General features: G+C 40.3%; 1 protein-coding gene across 2 annotated transcripts in view; it reads right to left on the bottom strand.

The window, feature by feature from the left end:
* Window positions 1-21,461, bottom strand: part of GPATCH2 (G-patch domain containing 2) — a 192,167-nt gene that overhangs the window by 107,032 nt on the left and 63,674 nt on the right. The window lies entirely within an intron of this gene.

Consider the following 21,461-nt stretch of genomic DNA (forward strand, 5'->3'; position numbering starts at 1 on the left):
ACTCAAAAACAGAGTCAAGTACTTGCCTGCACTATGAAGCATTCAAGGTTTGCACAGTGGGTGCTAAAAAGATGAAAGCTTATATGATTTCCAGCCTTCTAAAATATAGGATTCCCTTATCAGTTTACTCAGCTTGAAAATGTAGACCGCCTAACCTCTTCCTGCTTGGTGTTATGCTGTCACTTGGTGTCCACGTGCTCACTGTTAATAGGTTTCTTAAACCAAGATTTACTGAGATAGGTGCTTTCTGTTTCAGGCCCCCTTTAAAAAAAAATCAACCTTGCAAGTAAGATAGAAAAAGGTAAGCTAGGCTCATAATTTAATGCAAAATCCCAACTATTTATAAAGATGTCTCTATCTTAGTTTATCCCCAGAGTCTAATGATATTCAATGATATCATTTTGCAAGGTTATAGAGGAATCAAAGTTCTAAGTGGGGAGTTTCTGTCTGCAAATTCCGTTACTAGTGGTTTCAGAGATGCACTACTGGAGCTTCCTGCCACATAGGCTATAAAGTCAGCACCTGCAGGCCTGCTAACTGTAAGGTTAAGGATTCAAACACACCTAAAGCTCCTTGGAATAAAGATGAGGCTGTCTGCTTTCATGGAGCTATGTAGCCTTAGAAATGCCTAGAGGCTCACGATGAATAAGAATCAAGTTAATGGTGGTGGGTTTTGTAAGTCAGGGTAAGAAGGGTTGGAAGGCAGGATGTCTCTTTACTAGCAGAAGGTTGACCTTGTTTTGAGTATTATTTTGACTCACCAAGGAGCACAATGGAGTCAGTAAAGGAAATGTCCATGATATTTAATAATCAAATTGTTTCTCTAAAACATAAGCACAAACACACACCAAACAACTGTCATCACGTTGATTCCATCTCGGAGTGACTGGGCAGCTGAGACAATAAATCTTCATGGGAGCAGACAGCCTCAACTTTCTCCCACAGAGTGGCTGATGGGTTTGAACTACCAAACAAAATACCTAACCCACAGAGCAGAGCCACCAGGGTAACGGCCCTAGGCAACCTCTTCGTATTGCGATGCTGCAGAGGTCTAAGATAGCAGAAGGCTCTCCTCTCCCCATTATGTGCCCCCTCTGCTCAGTTTGGTAGTAAAGTGGTATAGGTAAGACAATTTGCAGCTAAATGCTGATGACCCACAAAAAAACTAATTAAGCAAGTTTTCTCTATCTCAGACAAGAGCATTGTGGTGCAAACCACGAACTGTCTTGTGAGTTTATAGCACTGTGGTGGGGTGCACATTGCTGTGTGGGTGCCACTGGTATCTCAGGACCAACAAGATCACCCAGAGTGGGAAAGATTTCAGCAGAGTCTAGAAAAGCAGAACAGAAAGAAAAGTTGGCAATCAACTTCCCAAAATCAGTCAACAAAAACCTTACTGATCACTGCAGAATGCTGTTCAACTCACTTGCTTTGGACACGCTAGCAAGAAGTTCCTGGAAGGGGGCCGGTCTGCGGATTGACTGGGTGATTGCGGACAAGGGAGGCTCTAGGTGAGACAGAACGGCACGCTAGCTGTGAAGTAGATTCCAACGTGACAGGGAAGATGCTGTAGGACTGGGCAATGTTTCTTCTATGGTGTACAAGGTCGCCATTAGTCAGATCTGACTTGCGGGTAGCCATCTATCTACCTACCTATCATTCCATCTGTGGATCCAAAAGGAGTTGACTAGTTTTCGAATCAGGTCCAACAAATAAAATTCCTGTTTTGCCTGGGCTTTAGCTAGGGTGCTCAACAATGGAGACAGGCACCTGGAATCGTGATCCTAGATATTTGTAAACAACTTCAACACTTCACCTTAAAGTTTAAGGACTTCTTTCACACACACTATTTCACAACTACCTTGGGAGATGGTGGTTGGTCCAGCGGTAGGTCAGTACTATATCCACTCAACAGAGGAACTTACTTAGGTTGAGAGAGGGGGTTCTTTTTCTTAAGTCACAGTGCTGCCTGAGTGGTAGAGCTGGGTCCTGGGCAAAGAGGTTCCCATTCCAAATCTTTTACTTCGTTCCAGACCATAGGTACAACATTTCACCTTGAAAGTAATCTAAACTTTCTTTCCTAGCACTGAGGCTTTTGAGGTTGTAGTAATGAATAAAGGAGCCTGGGTGGCACAGTGGTTACACATTGGGCTGCTAACCACAAGGTCAGTGGTTCAAACCACCAGCCCTTCCTGGGAAGACAAGCAGGGCTTTCTATTCCCATACAGAGCAACAGCCTCGGAAACTCACTAGGACAGTTCTACTCTGTCCTAAAAGGACACCGTGAGTCAGAACTGCCTCAATGGCGGTGAGTTTGGGTATATTGAGTTTGGGTATATAAAAAATAAATATATTTACATTTTTATATTTTCTCCAGGAAAACTTACCTTTATCCCTAAAACATGAATTGAAGCTACTAGTATGATACAAAAAGAAATATTTGTAAAAGTTGCAACATATCTAGTCTTTTAAAGCAACATGTTCACAGGATGGTTTACTGAAAGGTTTAGGACAAGGTGGTTTCAAACCACCAACCCTGTGTTAAGCAGCTCAATATGTAATCACTTAATAAAGCAGCAAGAAGACTGGACAAGATGAACGGACACAGCGGCTCTATCACTGGGGTCAGACATAAGCACGACTGCGAGCCTCGCACAGCACTGGGGACAGACTTTCCTTATACTGCACATGGGGCCACTAGGAGTCAGAACCGACCCGACTCATTTTACTTCTATGATTTTGTGAGGACAGACTTTTTAAAAAGCTAACATACTCCCTCTTTTTGAACAGAACATTCAATATTATAAACTGTACTATTGGGTTCTAAATATAAAAATTACGTGATACATATTCCTCCCCACCCTCCCCACCCCCCAGAGGGGATGCGCACTAATTATATCAAATGGCTTTATATTTTTGTGGAGGGAAAAATCAGTCTTTGTAATCACACATATGCACATTAAGTATTAGAACGTGGGCTTTAAAAAATTGGCGGTATGATCCTAGGCTACTCATTTTCCTTTCTAGGACTAAAGCTAAAAACTCTACACAGTGTTGATAATCAGTAGCTAGGACGGTTTTTGTAGAGAACACTTAATGTTGTGCTTGGCACATATGCTAAGCAAAAAATAAAATACATTGAATTCACATGAATTTGTGTATCTTTTGCTAACAAGGCTTTATCTATCATAATATCAAATAACAAATGAAAAAGACATCAAATGCCCAAATGTAATTGTCACTGTTGTCATCAATTGTACCACAGAGCAGCACATGCATAGGTCATACTGACTGTATGCATCCAGCTGACTGCTAAGAGGTCAAGAACCAAACTAAGACGCCCACCAGAAATTGAGTCCCCTGTTAGCTAATTCCTATTCTTAAGCATTGAAAAAAAATTTTTTTTTTAATCTAAAATCTAGCCTCTTCATTTTTTAGATTTCTCATGTTCTATCCTAGCAAAACTCAAAAAAGTTGCAGATGGGCTATCATTAAAACGGAACAAAATACCACACACTACCAAAAGCTTAAAGAATAGTCTAGAAGTCATTCCTGACTCCTCCGGCCTCTTGCTGCATCCAGCTGTGCGGTTACTGTTGAGACCTGCTCTTGAGCCCTGGCTCTGAGCAACCTTGGTGTACATTGAAGAAAATGTTGCCGCCTTTCCTGTACCATCTTCAGGACTTGAAATGTTTGAGCCCATTGTTGCGGCTATTGTATGCATCCATCAAATTATATTTGGGTAGTAATCAAATCCTGTTCACCAAACCCACTTAATCTCTCCCAGGAAGATGTTTCCTTTCAGGCTCTCATCTCCTTTCTTCTTCCTCAAACTACCAGTCACCAGCTGGCCACACTGCTCCTCACCTTCCCCACTGCCACGCTAACATGCATCCTCGTATTAATCTAAACAATTACTACTACTAGATCTCAAGCAAACTCACTGCCATCCAGTCGATGCTGCCTCATACTAACTCTTTAAGACAGAGGAGAATTGCCCCTGTGGGCTTCTGTGACTGTAACTCTTTACAGGAGTAGAGAGTCTCATCTTTCTCTCTCACCCATGCTGGTGGTTTCGAACTGGTAACCTCACGGTTAGCAACCTAACGTATAACACTACACCACCACCACCACCACTTGTTTTTGTTTTCTCTTTTTTCCTTTCTGCAATACAGGACAGCCTCTACAGCAAGGAATCACAAACACCACGGCTCTACTGACAGAAGGAGCCCTGATGACCACATGTTGGCGTTTCCTCTTTGGTTAATGGCCTCTTCCTCTCGTTCTTCTAAGATCACTAAGGTGTCTCAAAGGCTCACAAATCAAAAAGACACTGACCTACTGAGCCTGATCTTCACCTTTAATCTGCTCCCCTGGCAAGTGCAGGGGGGCAACAGAGACATGTGAGGAACACAACACAGAGAGGGGATGGCTAGGTATTTCCCTGGCTTTTGAATGGTGCACACCCTCCCCAAACAAACAAACAAACATCTTCCCTGGGCAAAGCTAAAAGTCCTTGAGGCCAAAATTCCTCTGAGGATTCTTTGGGGTTTTACCTGAACATAGGTGCCAACCTTTCCATCCTCAGGGCACAGGAAAACCACCACCACACTAGTGATTCAGGAACTTGGCTACATGTAACCATTTCAAACAACCTAAAGAGTGTCTCAGTGTTCAAAAAAGCGCCAAGTGGCTTGGATGTAACAATGGAAAGAGAGCCACAGGATGGTGTTTTTTTTTCTCTTTTCAGCATAGTAGGTATAGACAGAGTTCTATCAATCTTATGGACAGCAGAACATGCTATTTTGTAAATTTAAGTAACAATTTCTCCTAATCAAATCTTGCTTAATGCAATCAGGTTGACGCCTGGAAGGATAGATACATGCTGAGCCTCCTGACCCCTTCCTCTCATCTTTGCTCCGCCTCAGGACTTAAGGAAATCGCAGGTGCCCTAGAACACAGTGGAACAACTAGTAGTACATTTTCTTTTTTCAGAAAGCAAGGTCCTTGATCTTAAGAACATCGTGGAAACCCCCCCACCCCCATCCCAGCCCGCAAGAATCTGGATTTACATGATCAGTGTGGATATGCAATCAGCGCTAATCTGCTAATCTGCTCGCTGAGCTTTCATTTTCTCACTGATAAACTGAAAATAGGCAGGGATGCCCGCCCGCCCGCCGGGCTTTGATTAGGATCGAATGAGTCACTTATTAGCAGTGTGAACAAGCCACTTGGACCTCCCTGTGCTTCACTGACGTCACCTGGGACACGGGGTAATATGACTTCTCCCACAGGTTGCCCTAATGATAAAATACTTGGTATGTAAGGAAGAACTCATTATTTTCCCTTGGCACACTTTAAAAATGATAAAATTTAAAACTTTAAAAATTATAAATGTGCTGTACAATACTTGACAGTGCACGGCTTTTATCGAAATTCCCCGGTGGTGGTTTCTGCTGTGGGTGCACATGAGGCTGGGCAAGGAGTTGTGTTGCTAGTGGGTTTTGATTAGCTTCAACCCAGCCTAAATGTCCAAAGACTCCCAACTTTTCAGCATTGGATCCATAGAATTAAGCTGTCCCCAACTAAGAAAGATCCCCTATCCTACCTTCTTTAGTAATCCCAGCTCAAATTCCTTTGCAGAAGTTGTTATTAAGCCAGGAGATTCTCCAAAGAGTAGCAATTAGCCTATGCTTGAGGTAACAAACCGTCTGGAGTGTATGTATTCAAGAACAACAAAAAACCAAGAAGAAGAATAGATAAAATAGTAGTCCATTCAACCCTTCAGACTTTCCAGAAATAGAAAATTGTACTACATAAAGTGCTGCCTCCTTGTGGACTGAGCCACAATTAATGAGGCGAGTTCAAGGGTAATATCTTTTTCTATCAGGGGAGTGAGATAGAAATGGCTGACAGGCAAATATGATTCCAATCCTAGATATCCATGAGGGAAATTTGAATTGTAATTTCACTGAGTAAATAAAGTAAGCTTTTTCTGTTTCTTTTTCCACAGCTGACATGCTATGCTACAGAGAAAAAGCACAAACTTCCACAACTTAATGAAATTAAAAAAAAATTTAACTTAGGCTGAATATAATGAGGACATTCTACAACAGGAAAGAGAAAATTAATACTGCTATTTCCATTTACTGATGGGTAGGCAAGTCTGGAGTCTGGAGGGAAGGTTTTAAAGAAGTAGGTGCAAAAGAGATACTTTATTCCAGAATAATTTAGGGACTGAATAGAATGTGGCAAATTACTCAAACAGTTCAAAAACTTCCTTTAAGACCTTCTTTGAAGTCCGAGAAAAATCCTCACTTAAAAGAAGGGGTAACGATATTTGCAAACTGAGCAAGAGGACCCGATGATAGCCGTATATAATCAGTTGTCACCTTGCAGCTCAATTAGCCCTCCTGTAAAAACGAGGCATGTAAGGAGAAATGAGGTTTTGACATTAACTCTGCCAGCAAGGTAATTACACCGCCTTCATTTAACAGTGGGGCAACACTACTGTAGCAGCAAATTAACTCAGCTCCATTTGCAATTCATGGTGTGTTTTCTCATTTAATACCATTTGTCTTACCCCAAGTGAATGTTTCCATTAGTTTTCTCCAGCACAGCCAATACCCGGTTTGATTCCACACATTCCGTCACTAAGTCAAAGCTTACCTTCCAGCAATTCTTTGAAATCGTTTTCAAAATATGATCAAATGCCCCAGTTTCCTGCTTCAGCTACAACTTTTGCCTTGCTTACAGTCAAGTAATAATACCGAGGGTGTATCAGTGTTGACCATTCCAGGACATGGTATGCCTGTGACCTATTCCAGAGGTTTTCTCGCTTCATACAGAAGAATTAAGGAAGAATGGAGTATCAGCAGATTCCTAAATTGGGGACAATATCAAGTCATTAATCATTTCCATTAAGGTACATGTAAAGGAAAGAAAAAAATGTAAATGTGTTGCTTATATGTGTGTGACACGTTTAGATATAGCAGCATAATAGACTCTGTAATCTCACTGGTTTTACATCTCAGTTTACATGAAAAAGTCAACCTCTCCACCTAAAAGCATACGTGACTGAGGACAGTTTTGAAAAGGAAAAAAAAAAGAGAATGCTTAAAACAGTCCTGACTCCAGACATATGGCGCTGCTAGGTACCTGCATTGCCAAGAAAAGACGCATCATTAGAATGTACGTTAAACTCGAATGCTAATTTGACTAATGATACACCATTTGAGATTACATTCGCTAAATCATTCTTCATCCTTGACAACACAAAGCCCCACCCCCGCCCCCAAATCCTAGGTCGCAATTCCGTGGAGTTGCTTTAATCCAAAGAATACAAAACATACATGTAAAATTCTGCGCTTCAAACATTATAATATATGAAGGCAAGTGTATTTACAAGCAATATATGCCAGCGGTGCACAAATACAATCTAATTCTATAGTATAAATTAAACATTCCAAAGAATGAGATTTCATTTTTTAGACATAAACAGTTACTATGCAACATAAGAAAGAGGCCCGGTGGCATAGTGGGGTTATGCACGGGGCGGCTAAGCACAAGGAAGCATTTTGAACACAGAGCCCTTCTGCAGGATGAGGTTTTATATTTCCATCAAGTTTGCTGTTGAAGCCCAAAAGGGGCACTTCTACCCTGTCCTATCGGGTCTCTGTAAGTTGGAATGACTCAGTGGCAGTGACTTTAAGTTTTTGAGTTTGATACACAGTAAATTAAACATGGGGCTACTAAGCAAAAGGTGAGTAGTTTAAACCCATCAGCTGTTCTGCAGAAGAACGATGAGGCAGTGTGCTTCTGTAAAGATGTAAAGCCTCAGAAACTCTACGGGCAGCTCGGTACTGTCCTGTAGCATGGACACAACAGCGATGGGTTTATTACTTTTTAATACAATATGAAATAAGAGGGAAAAAAAAGACTTTCAGGGATTATGTTTCATTTAGCACAATAGTGATTAGCAAGTAACTGTGGAAATGGCATTATTTATATTCTTAAAGAATTAGGGCCATAAAATATGCATATGTACATTTCACATAGTTTTATTCCTAAGTGGTTTATATTCAAAATTATCAAATAAATGTTCATAGTATATTAATTCTATTTTTCTGAACTAAAAGTTTCTAAGAGTTCAGTATCTCCACATTCTCACAAAATACTGTCTTAGGAAATAGATTCAAGGTTTGAAACTCATGAAAAAGATGTATCAAAAAGAAAATTCTATGCTTTTCTATATGGTCTAACCAATCTAATATGCATAGCTAAAATTATTCTAATGACAGGACCAGTATTTCTGCTACTTTTTATAAAAGGATTTTGTAAGGGCAGCTTTTGTTTCAATACAAAAATATGTTTTATGTACTTGGCTCACAAACACATCATCCAACCTAGACTCAAAGCATCAAATGCAGAGGAAAGAAATAAAATAGGTACTGGTTAAAATGTCTTTGTGTGAACTTCGGTGTTTATGAAAAGAGTCCCGGTGGAGTAGTGGGTATCCATTGTGCTGCGAACAACCAGTCAGCAGTCCGAACCATCCAGCCACTCTACAGGAGAACGATGAAGTTCCCGGCTGCCATAAGCATCTACAGCCCAGGGAAGCCACACGAGAAATTCTTCTCTGTCCATAGGCTTGCTGTGGGTCACAATGGACTGAATGGCAATGAACTTGGTTTGTTTTTGTGGTTTTTACTAACTGAATATCCACTTAGTTACTATAGTAGTGAGTTTAGTCATTCTGTGTCCTTCTATCATTTGTGCTGAAATTATGTATGTCTTACTACTTCAGTGGCCTACATTCAGTGCTAGAGTAGCTGGCTGGAAACAAATAGGAGAATGATGATCACATTTGTTATATGATATCCATCAAGTCAAAGCTTGGAAACAAGGGCAGATTTTACATAAAGTATATGAAATATTAATTTATCAATCCAATTATTAAACATATTCATTCTTTTGTTGGCGTTTCAACATCATTATTCATTTATCCTGTTTGGTCATTTTGGAAATGATCAAGGAAGACATGAATCCAAAAGTAATTTTTGGCTCCCAAAACTTTAAATTAAGACTTTAAGGATGAGTATGAATTATCTTAAAAGGATGCTAAAATATGCACTGAAACAATGTGATATCATTTTTATATATATTCAACATAAAGAGAGGAAAGTTAAAATATAATATAGTTTTGCCAATGTAGGAATTTTATTCCTAAGCATCTTTACAATATTTCTCTTTAAAAATTATTATAAAACAATTGTTTCAATGGAAAATTGTAGTTAGAGGATTAAACTAGTAAATTCACTATAACATAGTTATTTTCAGGCAAATAGTTATAACATTAAAAGTTTTCTTTTATGACTATAAGTAAGTATGCAGATATAAAATCTAAATGAGGACCTAATGCCACGGGCTTAAGGAGAGGAAATGTTTTGAGAATGATGAGGGCAATGAATGTACAAATGTGCTTTACACAATTGATGTACGTATGGATTGTGATAAGAGTTGTATGAGCCCCTAATAAAACGAGTGAAAAAAAAAGATGGATTGACACAGTGCCTGCAACAATGGGCTCAAACGTAAGAACAATTAGGACGACAGTGAAGACAAGCGTGTTTTGTTCTGTTGTACACAGGGCCAGTATGATTTGGAAACAATCTGATGCCACCTAACTACTACTCCTGGTTGTCTGGCTGCAAATGGTAGAATTTGGGGGGATTCATTTTTAACCTACACATTGGGTGTTTCTGGATTAAAGCCCTCTTCAGCTCTTAAAAAAAAAAATCTAAATATTGCTCAACAAATACAAGTCTTAATTACTTCTAGTCAATTCATGATTAGCATTATCATTAATGTAGTGCTTCACACAAACATTTTTAAAATCAATAATGATTGAGCACAAAGCCACTAAAACAATGCAGCTGTGATGTGTGGTATGCATTATATGCAAACACCCTACCTTAGCTGATTCTCAATGCAAATCATGTTTCCCAATATCCAATTTGCTTCATGAACATACATAATGCAGGAGAATACTCACATGCAATACTGAGGAGTGTCTGATGAAACAGACTTATTTACACACTGCTGATAAACTTACATAGGCATTATGTCTTTAAAACTTTAAGACTATCTACAGTCCTCAAGTAATGTAATTCTATTGATGTAACTTTTTAAAGAAAATAATTGTGTGTGTGTCTTGCATGTGTGTGGGGGTGAGGCGGGGGTGGCATAAGTGTGTGTCTGTCTTCTCCTGGAAAGCAATACCTTTTATGCAGAAAGATGTCCATCACAGTCTTATTTTTTGACAATATGGAAATAAGAGTCCAAATAAAAGAAACACTTCACATCTGCATGGTAGATTATTATGCAACTATTATATCCTCTAATTGCTAATATGTATTTATATGTTAAGTTAAAAAGCAGGATTGAGAAATGTATGCATAGCATTCATTCATTCGTTTGCTCATTCATAACACTGACTACTATGTGTCAGACACGTTCGACGCCATGGATGTATAGCTATGAACAAAATAACTAAAAATCTTACCTTCTTGGAGTTCCTATCTATTGAAAGAAGACAGACAATACAAAAGGTAGGTCAGATATCAGTTGACCCGACATGAAAAAAAAATGAAACAAGAATCTGAGAAAATACTAATATAAGTGGGTTGCCATTTGTAAATAGATGATCTGAAAGTGTTGACAAGATGCAATGTAGAAAGCCATCAATGTACCCAGTAGAAGAGCTTCAGGGACAGAGCGAAGAGCTGGCTTGAAAATATATGCGCAAAGAACAAAATCTTGGTAGAGAAGAAGGTCAGAGAGGAATTATAAGCAAGGGGATAGTTATGAAGGGGCTTGCTTTGCAGGACATCTTTAAGTATTCTAGTGAGACAGAAAACCACAAGAGGGTTTTGATCAGGGAATGATGTAATGGTATTTACATTTTAACATAATCACTCTGGCTGCAAGTTTGAGGAAGAGGAGGGCAAACATCAAAGTCAAAAGCTTTTGTATAAATCAGAAAAGAGGAAATAAGGCTACTGAGGATGAAAATTGAAAGTGGTTTCAAGAGACGGAATTCTGCATACATGGGAAGGCAGAGCCAGTAGCATTTACAAAGGGGTTGAAAATGTTATAAGAGAAAGAGAGCAATCAAGGTTGGCACGAATGTTTTGGCATGAGAAATTAAGGCAACATTGTAATTTACTATTTTAAGGAACTGAGTTAATTGTGCCAACCTGGCCGATAATCACATGTGGGGCTAATTGAAAGGCGGAGGGATAAATGGCTCAGTGAGCCTCGCCTTTCTAGTTCTCGGGTCTCTTGCTTTGTGATGGTCAGACCAGGGTGCAGCTGCCTTAGCAGTTCCCTGCTTCAGCTTGCAAGATTGACTTCCAACAAGACATCCCTAAGGAGAAGCTGCATGGACCTGCCTGGATGCAGCCCTGGGGCTGGAGCAGCCGTGTGGAGACCCCTGCTAGTGCTGAGATGCTTACACGTTCACTGACTCAGCTTTCCTCCTGCAGCCGGCGTCATTGCCTCTGTTTTGTGAGGTGGAGGACTTTGTGGACTGGTGTTGGGTTAATGTTGGACTTGTGGGCTTGGGCAGCATTGGGTTGGGATGTTTTCGTGATGCACGCTTCTTTACATAAAACTCTCTTATACATGAGTTGCTGTGGATTTGTTTCTCTAATACAGGAACAATTATAGGAGTTGTCAAGTTTTTCAGCGGGGGTAGGATAATGAGTTTGTTCTTGGATGTGTTAAGTTTGTATAGTCATGTGGCATCTAAGTAGAGACAGATGCCAAGTATGCAGCTGGATCTCTGAGACTGAAGAGATACAACTGGGAGTTCTCGGGAGTTGATCAAATTCATTATTCTAGGTTAGCTGCGCTCACCAATGGAGGGGACACAGACAAAGAGGAGGTCCAAGGAGTCAATTTGGGGGGGACTCCATCTCCAGGCGGTCTGAGGCATGAGAAAGAGCCAGTAAAAGAAACTCACAAGAAAAAGGCACACAAATAAAAACAAAACCAGGAGCACATGCTTTCTTGGAAGTCACGTGAAAAAGAAAAAGAAAACACACACAAGAGAAACATTTCAAGGATACAAGATGATGACATATGTCACATGTTGCCGAGAGGTCAAGTACGATGAGAGCTGAGAACTACCTGACTTAGCAAAGTGCAGGACATTTTAGTTTAGTAATGTGCAGGGCACACTGAAAAGCCTGATAGGAAGCTTAAAGGATGAGAAGAGACAGATTAGAGACAATGAGTAAAAGCGTTCTTGAAAGAGTTAGCTTTAAGTGCGAGCATGAAAAAATATGGCAGTAGCCATTGAAGAGTATGTTGTGGTTGTTGGGTGTTGTAAATGGGATCAACGCATAGCCACTCTTGGAACAACAGATGAAAGAATGCCCAATCTTGGGCCCTCCTGACCACTGTTGCTATGTTTGGTCATCCATCTCTTTAAGGGTCTTCCTCTCTTATTAAAGGGGAAATATTAGAGCAGAAAAACCACAGAATGTCTGTATACAGATGGAAATGGGTCATTAGAATGAGGAGTTGATAACACAGGTGAGAAAATGTATGAGTTATATCCTTGTCCTTGAGGAGACCACAGTGAAAGGAACGTAGTGCACAAGCAGAGAAGGTGGACACAGGTACGTGCGTAGGTACACAGCCATACAGGCACAGGGTAGGATACAGGCGCAGGCCCATGTGGGAGGACAGATGTATTCTGATAGCTGTGACAATGGCGTTACTGGGCCTTCCATCTTCTGAGTAAGCTATGAGAACATGAAAAGGAGTGAGGGAGTTTGAGGGCATAAAAGCCACGTGGGCAACTGGGAGGAGAAACGCACAGAGGAAACCGGTGCAAAGCACAAAGAGCCCAACAGAGGTTAGCGGTCCCGTTTAATGCAAGACTATGTGAAATGATGGGATGCGACAGACAGACGGGTGAGAACACACTTCTAATTCGTTAAGCAACAGATCTGATGCAGTTAAAATACGAAGAAAATTGTATCAAAAATGGAAATGCTACTGTAAGAAAATTCTGAAGAGAAAGTGATGAATGATTTCAGTAAGTTAGTAGGTCAAGGAGGAAGGGTGACTAATTTTAGAAAGGCAGCATGCACAAGAATGGAGTAAAGGAGCCTGGTTTTGAAAGGTATATACCACATATACTCGGGTATTAGCTGAGTTTTTCAGCACATTTTTAATGCAGTTTTTGTGGTAAAATTAGGTGCCTCGGCTGATATTCAGGTCGGCTTATACTCGAGTATATATGGTATACACTATGCAGAATGAAGCCAAAGCTGAACATAGGATAAACTCATCAAAATACCATGAGGAATTCAAGGACTGAGAAAAAACTGGAGCTGGTGAAAAAGAATGGGATTCAAATTTCTTTTTGGCCAAGTCTGAAGCAGGAACAGAAAAGACACACATTCACTGCTTGATGACTTGGTGGAGCAGAAAAGAGGAAGAATTTTACTTCAAATCCTTTTTGCCTTCACCAGACAGGGTGGCAAAATGGTTTAAGAAATTTAAAAAGCTAGACTATTATTAAGAAATAATTAAAATCCAAGATATAAATGATATGGTAATAGAGCATTTCATTCTTTTAAAAGAACTCAAATCCTAGGCTTATATAAATTATAACATAAGATATTAGAAATATTTGTTTATACCAGGGGTCCTCAAACTTTTTAAGCAGGGGGCCAGTTCACTGTCCCTCAGACCTGTTGGAGGGCCGGACTATAAGTTAAAAAAAAACTATGAACAAATTCCTATGCACACTGCACATATGTTATTTTGAAGTAAAAAAACAAATGGGGCAAAAACACCCGGCAGGCTGGATGAATGTCCTCAGCGGGCCGCAGTTTGAGAATGCCTGGTTATACTTTCAAAAATAAATTGAGATGTTTTATAAATTATAAGGAAAGAAAAAGATGTTTAAAAAGAATTCATATAAATTTCAAAACGGTGGGGGGGGGAGGGGAAGGCAGAGCTGGAAAACAGTAAAAAAAAAAAAAGAAAAGAAAAAGAAAGTTAATATCCAACCAACTATCAAAATTAAGTATAAAATATACAGCTGATCCTTTGTCAGCTTGGGGAATCTCTTCCCTTACCCTCCTTATCTATACAGTCAAACATCATGCTGGAAAAAAGTGTCTTACAGGAGATCACAGAGACCAAGCTAGAGCGATGTGATACATGCATAGCCAAATTAATCTGAAAATATTAATTCATGCCTTACACGTGCTGATAGGACTCTGGTAAGCTACACTCTATTCTGTTTTTGACAGTACAATTGCTGTCTAAAATTCATTTTTAGTATATTTACAACAAAATCTGAATTCTAATAGACAAGTATAAAAACCATATATTACAATTAAGGACCTCTGGTGGTACTGTGGCCTAGGCATTGACCTGCTAACCCCCAGGTCGGTGGTGAACCCCACTAGCTGCTCCTCGAGGGAAAGAAAAGGCTGTCTGCTCCCATAGTTTGGGAAATCCTATTTAGGATCACCATGAGTCGTCACTGACTCACGGCTGTTAGCAGTGGATTAGAACTCACTATCATCGAATTGATACCGACCTATAGCAACCTTAAGGACGGGAAAGAACTGCCCCTGTGGCTTTCATAGAGTAACTCTTTATGAGAATAGAAAGCCCCATGGCACCTAACAATAACAACAGACTGGTAATTTTTAACTGCTGGCTTTGCGCACCGCAGTCCAAAGCACAATCACTACACCACCAGGTTGATGTTGTGAAGGTTTTGTCTTGCCTAAATCCACAATCAGTGTTCATGGAAGCAGCGTCAAGAGATCAAAAGATGTATTGCTCTAGGTGAACCTGCTGTACAGACCTCTTTAGTGTATTGCAGAGCAAAGATGTTGCTTTGAGGACTAAGGTGAGGCTGACCCAAGCCATGGCATTGTCCACTGCAATAAATGCATGTGAAAGCTGGACACTGAATAAGGGAGACTGTGGAAAAAGCAACGCATTGAATTGTGGTGCTGGAAAAGAATATTGAAAGTACCATGGACTACTAAAAGAACAGACCAGTCTGTATTGGAAGAAGTAAGGCCAGGGTGCTCCTTAGAGGCCAGGATGGCAAGACTTCATCTTACGTACTTTAGACATCTTGTCGGGAGAGACCTGTCCCTGTTTTACCAAATCATGTTTGGTAAAATAGAAGGGCAGTGGAAAAGAGGAATGCCCCCAACAAGTGGGATTGACAGAGTGGCTGCATCAAAGGGTTCGGGTACAGGAGAAATTGCGAGGATGGCACGGGCCTGTGCAGTGTTTCTTTCTGTTGTGCATAGGGACACTACGGTTGAGACGAACTCAATGGCACCTAACAATAACAACAAGAGCAGGCTAAAAATGTGTCTAACTGGTGCTGGATAGAGGTCGTGCTTACCCGTTGAAAATTAGGCACCAGTTTGACTTAGAGATAGACTTAGGAATGGAACTCATTCGAAACCTATGAATTGCCAATTTCGCCCCCACCCCCACCCCTTTTAAAATAGATACAAGGGTAAAAGAAGCTTGCAGAGACCATAAAGCATAGTCAAGATCATTTAGCTAGGAAACAGGCCCAGAATGGGAGTTAAAATCTAGTCAGTTCCATGGTTCATAGTCTTGACTGAATATCACACTTTGTCAGCCAAACAGTGTCCAGCTCAATGTGCTGTGTGCTAGTCAAATCAGTGCTGTGTGTGTACAGTCAAACTATACCCCGCCAGTAAAATCACCCCTGGAATACGTGCTTCGCTTTTGAAGTCCTATTTGAAGAGGAGGTGTGACACTGAGAGAGTGTCTAATGAAGGTGGGAAAGAGTGGGGACATCATGTTTTCACATGGTCTATATGAAGTTAAGCAAACCAAGAATATGTCCGGTGAGGGAGGAAAAGTAAGAAAGGAGAATTACTGATTTTCAAAGGCCAGGATGGTATATGAGAAGAGACATATAAACTCTAAATTGAGGCAGTCTAAGGTTGTGATTGTGGGTCTAGAACATATCTAGTTAGGTTATTTTAGAGTAAATTATTTAATCTCTCTAGCTCCCTCTTTTAACAGGAAATATATGGGTAATAACAGCCACCTTGAAAAGATGTTTTGAGCAATAAACTAGAAAACAAATTTAAAAACAGTTAACTTAGATGGCACTTAAAGGGAAATTCCTGGCTCGTCTTTGTCCTTTCCCCAGCTCAAATGCCATGCCTACTTTAAATCTTTGCACAAATATTCCAGCCTGTGACAGAGAAAAAAACACTATCTTTAAACTAGTTCAAATCTCTCCATTCAGAGAAATATCCAAACACATTTCAAATATAATCCAAAAATCGTATTTTCCCATTACCTCTGAAATGTCAGGATATTCCACAGGCTAATAACAAGGTAAAATTCAACATCTTGTTACTTACTAGTTTAAGAAGATTTAAAAGGGGAAACAATGATCGTGAAGAATTAGGATGAGTACACCAAGAATAAGTGTGGCCAAGGAGTTATCATTCAATTTTTAAATATTGAAACAAGTGGGGGTTTACACTTCAGATCATCAGCTTTGTATTCCACAGTTTAAACCACTCATCAAACTCCCCCAATAATATACCCCTCAGCTGCTCCGTGATTTTTCTTCTCCCTCTGTGGACTACTATCCTCCATTTCACCCAAGTCAACACTTGTCGACAGTCCACCCCATTCCTTTATCTTCCTAATTTTACTGGCACAGTTACTGTTCTGAAAGGAGGATCTCCCTCACTGTCGTCGAGCCAATTCCGACTGGCAGAGTGGAAAGTAAGACAAAGGCTTCAGTGGTATTATTTTCAATCATAAGAGTAAGCTCTGGTCTGGCAGGAGTTAAGTGTAATTTTAAAAGGCAGACAACCATAGGCAAAGAAAGGAAGGCCCTGGCCAGTAACCAAAGGATTCACCGTTTGAACCTACCCAGGGGGCCAGGCAGCCTGCTGCAGGAGGGTCACCGCCTTACAATCTTACAGAATGCGTTCTCTTCTGCACTCCTGCGCTCGTCATGAACCAAATCAACCCAATGGCATTTGGTGGCAGGCAAAGAAAACCATTCACACCTTGAAAAAAATCTGTAAAGATGCCTGTCGTGACAAGCTTTGTTCTCGTTAGGTCCCCAGTGACCCCAAGAAAAGAAAGAAATGAAGAAAAGAAATACCCCATAGGACTCTCTAAGCTGTCACCTTATGGGAGGCAGACTTCCTCAGTCTTTCTGTAGAAGCTCTGGGTGGATTTGAACTGCCAACCTTTTGGTTAGCAGCAACGCACTTAACCACTGCATACCATGGATTCTTGTCCAGGGTCAGGCTACCGGATACTGATCGTGGCTCACTCAGTTTAATCAGCATTAATAACAAAGTCTCAGAATGACAAAATAGAAAGTACGCTTCTCAAATTTAATGATGCAAGAAGATGCTAGGTGACAGAATCAAGATTCAAAAAAAAGTCTAGCCAGACTGAAATTCAGCCTTCAACTAAAATGTGAAAAGGGAACAGGAAATTAAGTCCTATACTTACTTTAATACTACACACTAACTGTGCCAGATAAAATGAAAGATTTTGGCTTGGCAGGCATCTGTATAAACTAGGGAATGCAGCTGCAACATTAAACAGGTACACAACAAAATATTAGCCTATATGTGATGTGACATCTCCCACAAAAGGAAGCATTCTGAGGCAATCTGGTGTCGTAGTGGTAAAGTTTGGGGTGCAATCCACAAGGTCAGCAATTCAAAACCATTAGCCGCTCCATAGGAGAGAGACGGGGCTTTCTACTCCACAAAATGTTTACAGTCTTGGAAACTCACACGGGCACTTCTACCCAGTTTTATGGATCATTGAGTCAACATCAACTCAATATCGGTGAGATTGGTCTGGTTTGGAGTTTCCAGAACAAGAAAAGGAAAATACCCTGTGAATTCAATGGCATTTTACTTGTGGGCAACCGTATTTAAAAAGAAATTATCCTTAAAAAAGCGTATTTAAATGAGAGCAATGAGAAAACTGAGAGTGGGCAGATGGGAAACGTGGGATACTGAAAGGAAAAAGGGTGAAAGGGGTCAAGATAAACTGCCCAGCTATTTGAGGGGCTATCGCATGGGAAGTCCTACTGCGCATCCTCCCCTCTTCCACTCAGCTCAGAGATGAAAAAGGCTCCGAGAGGTGACACCAAGAGCGAGTGGAAAGATCAGAAGTTAAATGTGCATCTCACCAAAAGTGGTCAACTCCTTCTGTGATCACGCCAGAAGACCGAGAGCCAATTTTAATACAGTCAGATTGTGAGGCACAATAACAAACAAAGCAGACACTTAAAGGGTGGAAACAAAATCAATTATACAAAGGGGCTTCCAAAAGTTTGTGGAAATATTCCATTATCTTTTCATTCCATTTTTCCACAAGCATTTGGAGGCCTCCTCGTATAGAATGCTATCAACATCTTCTGGCTGAAAAAAAATTATTCTCTACTGTGTCGGTCTTTGCAGGCCCCCGCTATTTGTTAAACAGCCCATGCCAGGTGCTCTGTTATCCCCTTCATCTGTACGGCAATCCCACTGAAAACACAGAGACTTAACAAAGATGAAATAACTTGCCCAAGGCCCCAAAGCAAATGAATTAAGAACTAAGATTTAATCACAGGCCTTTTGGATTCTTCCTTCTATAGCTCTCTCACCAGGCTGCACAGAAGAGGATGCGTGAATCTTTTTACATACCCGGTTGCGGATCTCACCCCTACAAGCTTCTGAATTAACTGGTCTGGGGGAGGGCAGTTGTTATACCTGGACAGGACATCCCACCAACGGGGTAACGATCTCGCCGGGCACCAGCACAGAGGAGCTACTTTTCTAGGGAGGAGGAGTAGCGGGAAATGTAGGAAGAAACCTTCGTACATAGACAAATCTCCGATGTAAGTCCTGTGCCTATTTAACATAGACTGAAGTGAAGTAAATGCCTACATTCTGAGATAAAAAACATTAGAAGTGCAAGGAGGACAGTCTGACACTAAAGTTCATACTTTATTCACCTAAATATGCTTTTTTACACACATAAAATGACTTTTTTCAAAAGTCGAACCCTGTAGAAGATTACTTGTCTCTTGCACAAGTGGCAGCTCCCTTATCATTCTCATCATATTGAAAGCTTATCCAACAGATGCCCTCTCTGTACCCTCCACTCGCGCTTTGTGCACTCAAAATTAACCCCACTGTCACAGTGTTTCTCTGGATTAACCAACGTAAGGTCTTTGAAGAGGGTCTTTGTTGTTGCAAAATGAGGGAAGTTGCATTAAAATAATTGTGGTCACTTGGAAAAACAACATCAGCAAAATACAGTGCCAGCATTTTGTGGGAGCCATTCCTTGCAAAGGACTAATACAGATTTCAGCTCTTTAATTAAAGAGATATTCTTTAAATTGGGGAAGTATTGTTAGGTTGAATGTCATTCCTCTTCTCCTAGAATGAATGACCGTTGATAAGTATCTGCACCATTCGAACACACACACATAAAATGTGACTTTTCTTTTTTAATTCGACAAACATGAACTTTGAGGTGGTGAATGAAAAGCAAGAACTATTTTCTGAATTTAATTAAGCAGAAAAGACCGAGCTGACAAGCAGATGAGCTGTCTAAATAAACTTTACAAGCTAGATATTAAGTAAAGGAGTGTCATTTTTTGTTATAAGTGCCCAAGGTGACTGCTTATGTTGTGGACTGCTAGTTAATTCTAGCCGGAGCACAAATCTGTCTTTTCTCTTATAATTAATTCTCAGTGTCAAAACTGCTAGATGTCCTTTTCAGAATCAACCTATTCTGGCTGTTAATTATACTGCAGAAGTATGTTCAAATAACGGTAACAGCCTGATTCTAATGCGTGCAGAGCAAGTTATAGGTAAAGCTCAATCAGTGACTTAGCTAAATATGTTTACTTAATTATTTTCTAGGGAACAAGACAGTGATTTGCTGTGCAAAGCTGATACCTGAAAAGAAACATGTGCAGTCTAGACCTGGAGACAGGACAGAAGCCATTATTTTCATATGAAAGCAAATAATGATTATTCTTAGAAGTGATAAAATAGTAGCGCATACTGAAAGAGATTATAGGATTTTTAAATGCTGAGGTAATAAATAATTGGGAGAGATGAAAAACAACACAATAACCAAGTGAAAGTCCTTCAGAGGTATCAATACAAAGTATGCGTTTTAACCTTATATATTTAGTAGATATTGTCTTGTTTTCCCAGAAACTACTTTGTCCCATGCCTATGTCCCTGAAGCTGTCATGAAAACTTCTACTGAAACCAAGAACCCTCTACCCACTCCAGGGAGAGCCTGGAGCTGACACATTTGGCTGGGAATCCCCCAGAGCTCCCAAAGTAGTCAAGTCCAAGAAGTCCCCTTCCATTGATGTCTGCACTGTGAAATGACAGCCAGTGACTGCTTGTCACAGGATGGTCTCTCCGGCTGTGGAGAGCTGGCATGCAGTTCATCAAAAGGAGACATAAAGATAAAAGTAGAACTCAGAGACCGAAAAAGAGTGAAGGAAAGAGACCAAATGCTTGAGCACCGAGGATGACCAGCCACGCAGCTAGTTGCTCTTCCTGTATTAGATTCATTCAGCCTCTCTCATAAACCTTTTGAGACAGACAAGGCTATCCGCCTCACAAATGCAGAAAACAAGATACAGAGAGGTCAAGTGAATTGTCCAAAATCCATGCGTGGCAGGACCGACCTGTAAGTCTCTTTGGCTCCAAAGGGCATGCTTCTCTAGGAAACTTCAAAGAAAAACATAATTCAAGAGCAAATTCAGAGATAAAGGAAAGTGTAAGATTCAATCTTGTTTGCTCAGTGCATGACATGAAAAGATCAGTTTGCCTTTTAATTTCAGATAAATCCACATAGAAGTTTTGAAATTTGATACCTGTACATATATTTTTCTAGGTCAGTCTGAAAGTGAGCTGGGTCCACCGTGACTTTTGCCCTTAGAATCAAAATATGTATGGCTGAAAAAGTAGCAACCAACCCTCCCTAATGTTTGCCCCAATTCACTACACCACTTCTTTGCAAAGTGGGATATGAATCCAGATCTGACAAATGGTCTATCCTTTCCACTAACGTACTGACTTGTTTTTCCCAACTCTGGGAAAGGCTGTGACTGCTAAGCGCATGATACAACCATACCACCACCATTAAAATCTTTACAAAGATGAGCACATTCGAAAATGTCCCTGTAAAAACTCATGTCATCATCTGCCTTTTGTCAATATTAGTTATAAAGATAACCAAATGCTATTAAAAGAAAGATAAAAGTGGGTATGCTTACTTAACCAAAATAAAAAGGTGGATTTATTGGTCAAAATTACAGGGGGACTTCCGGGAAGATGGCGACGGAGTGACAC

The sequence above is a fragment of the Echinops telfairi genome, unplaced genomic scaffold (assembly GCF_000313985.2).
Source record: "Echinops telfairi isolate 266 unplaced genomic scaffold, ASM31398v2 ScPeMD7_7424;HRSCAF=8462, whole genome shotgun sequence".
NCBI classification, from domain to species: domain Eukaryota; kingdom Metazoa; phylum Chordata; class Mammalia; order Afrosoricida; family Tenrecidae; genus Echinops; species Echinops telfairi.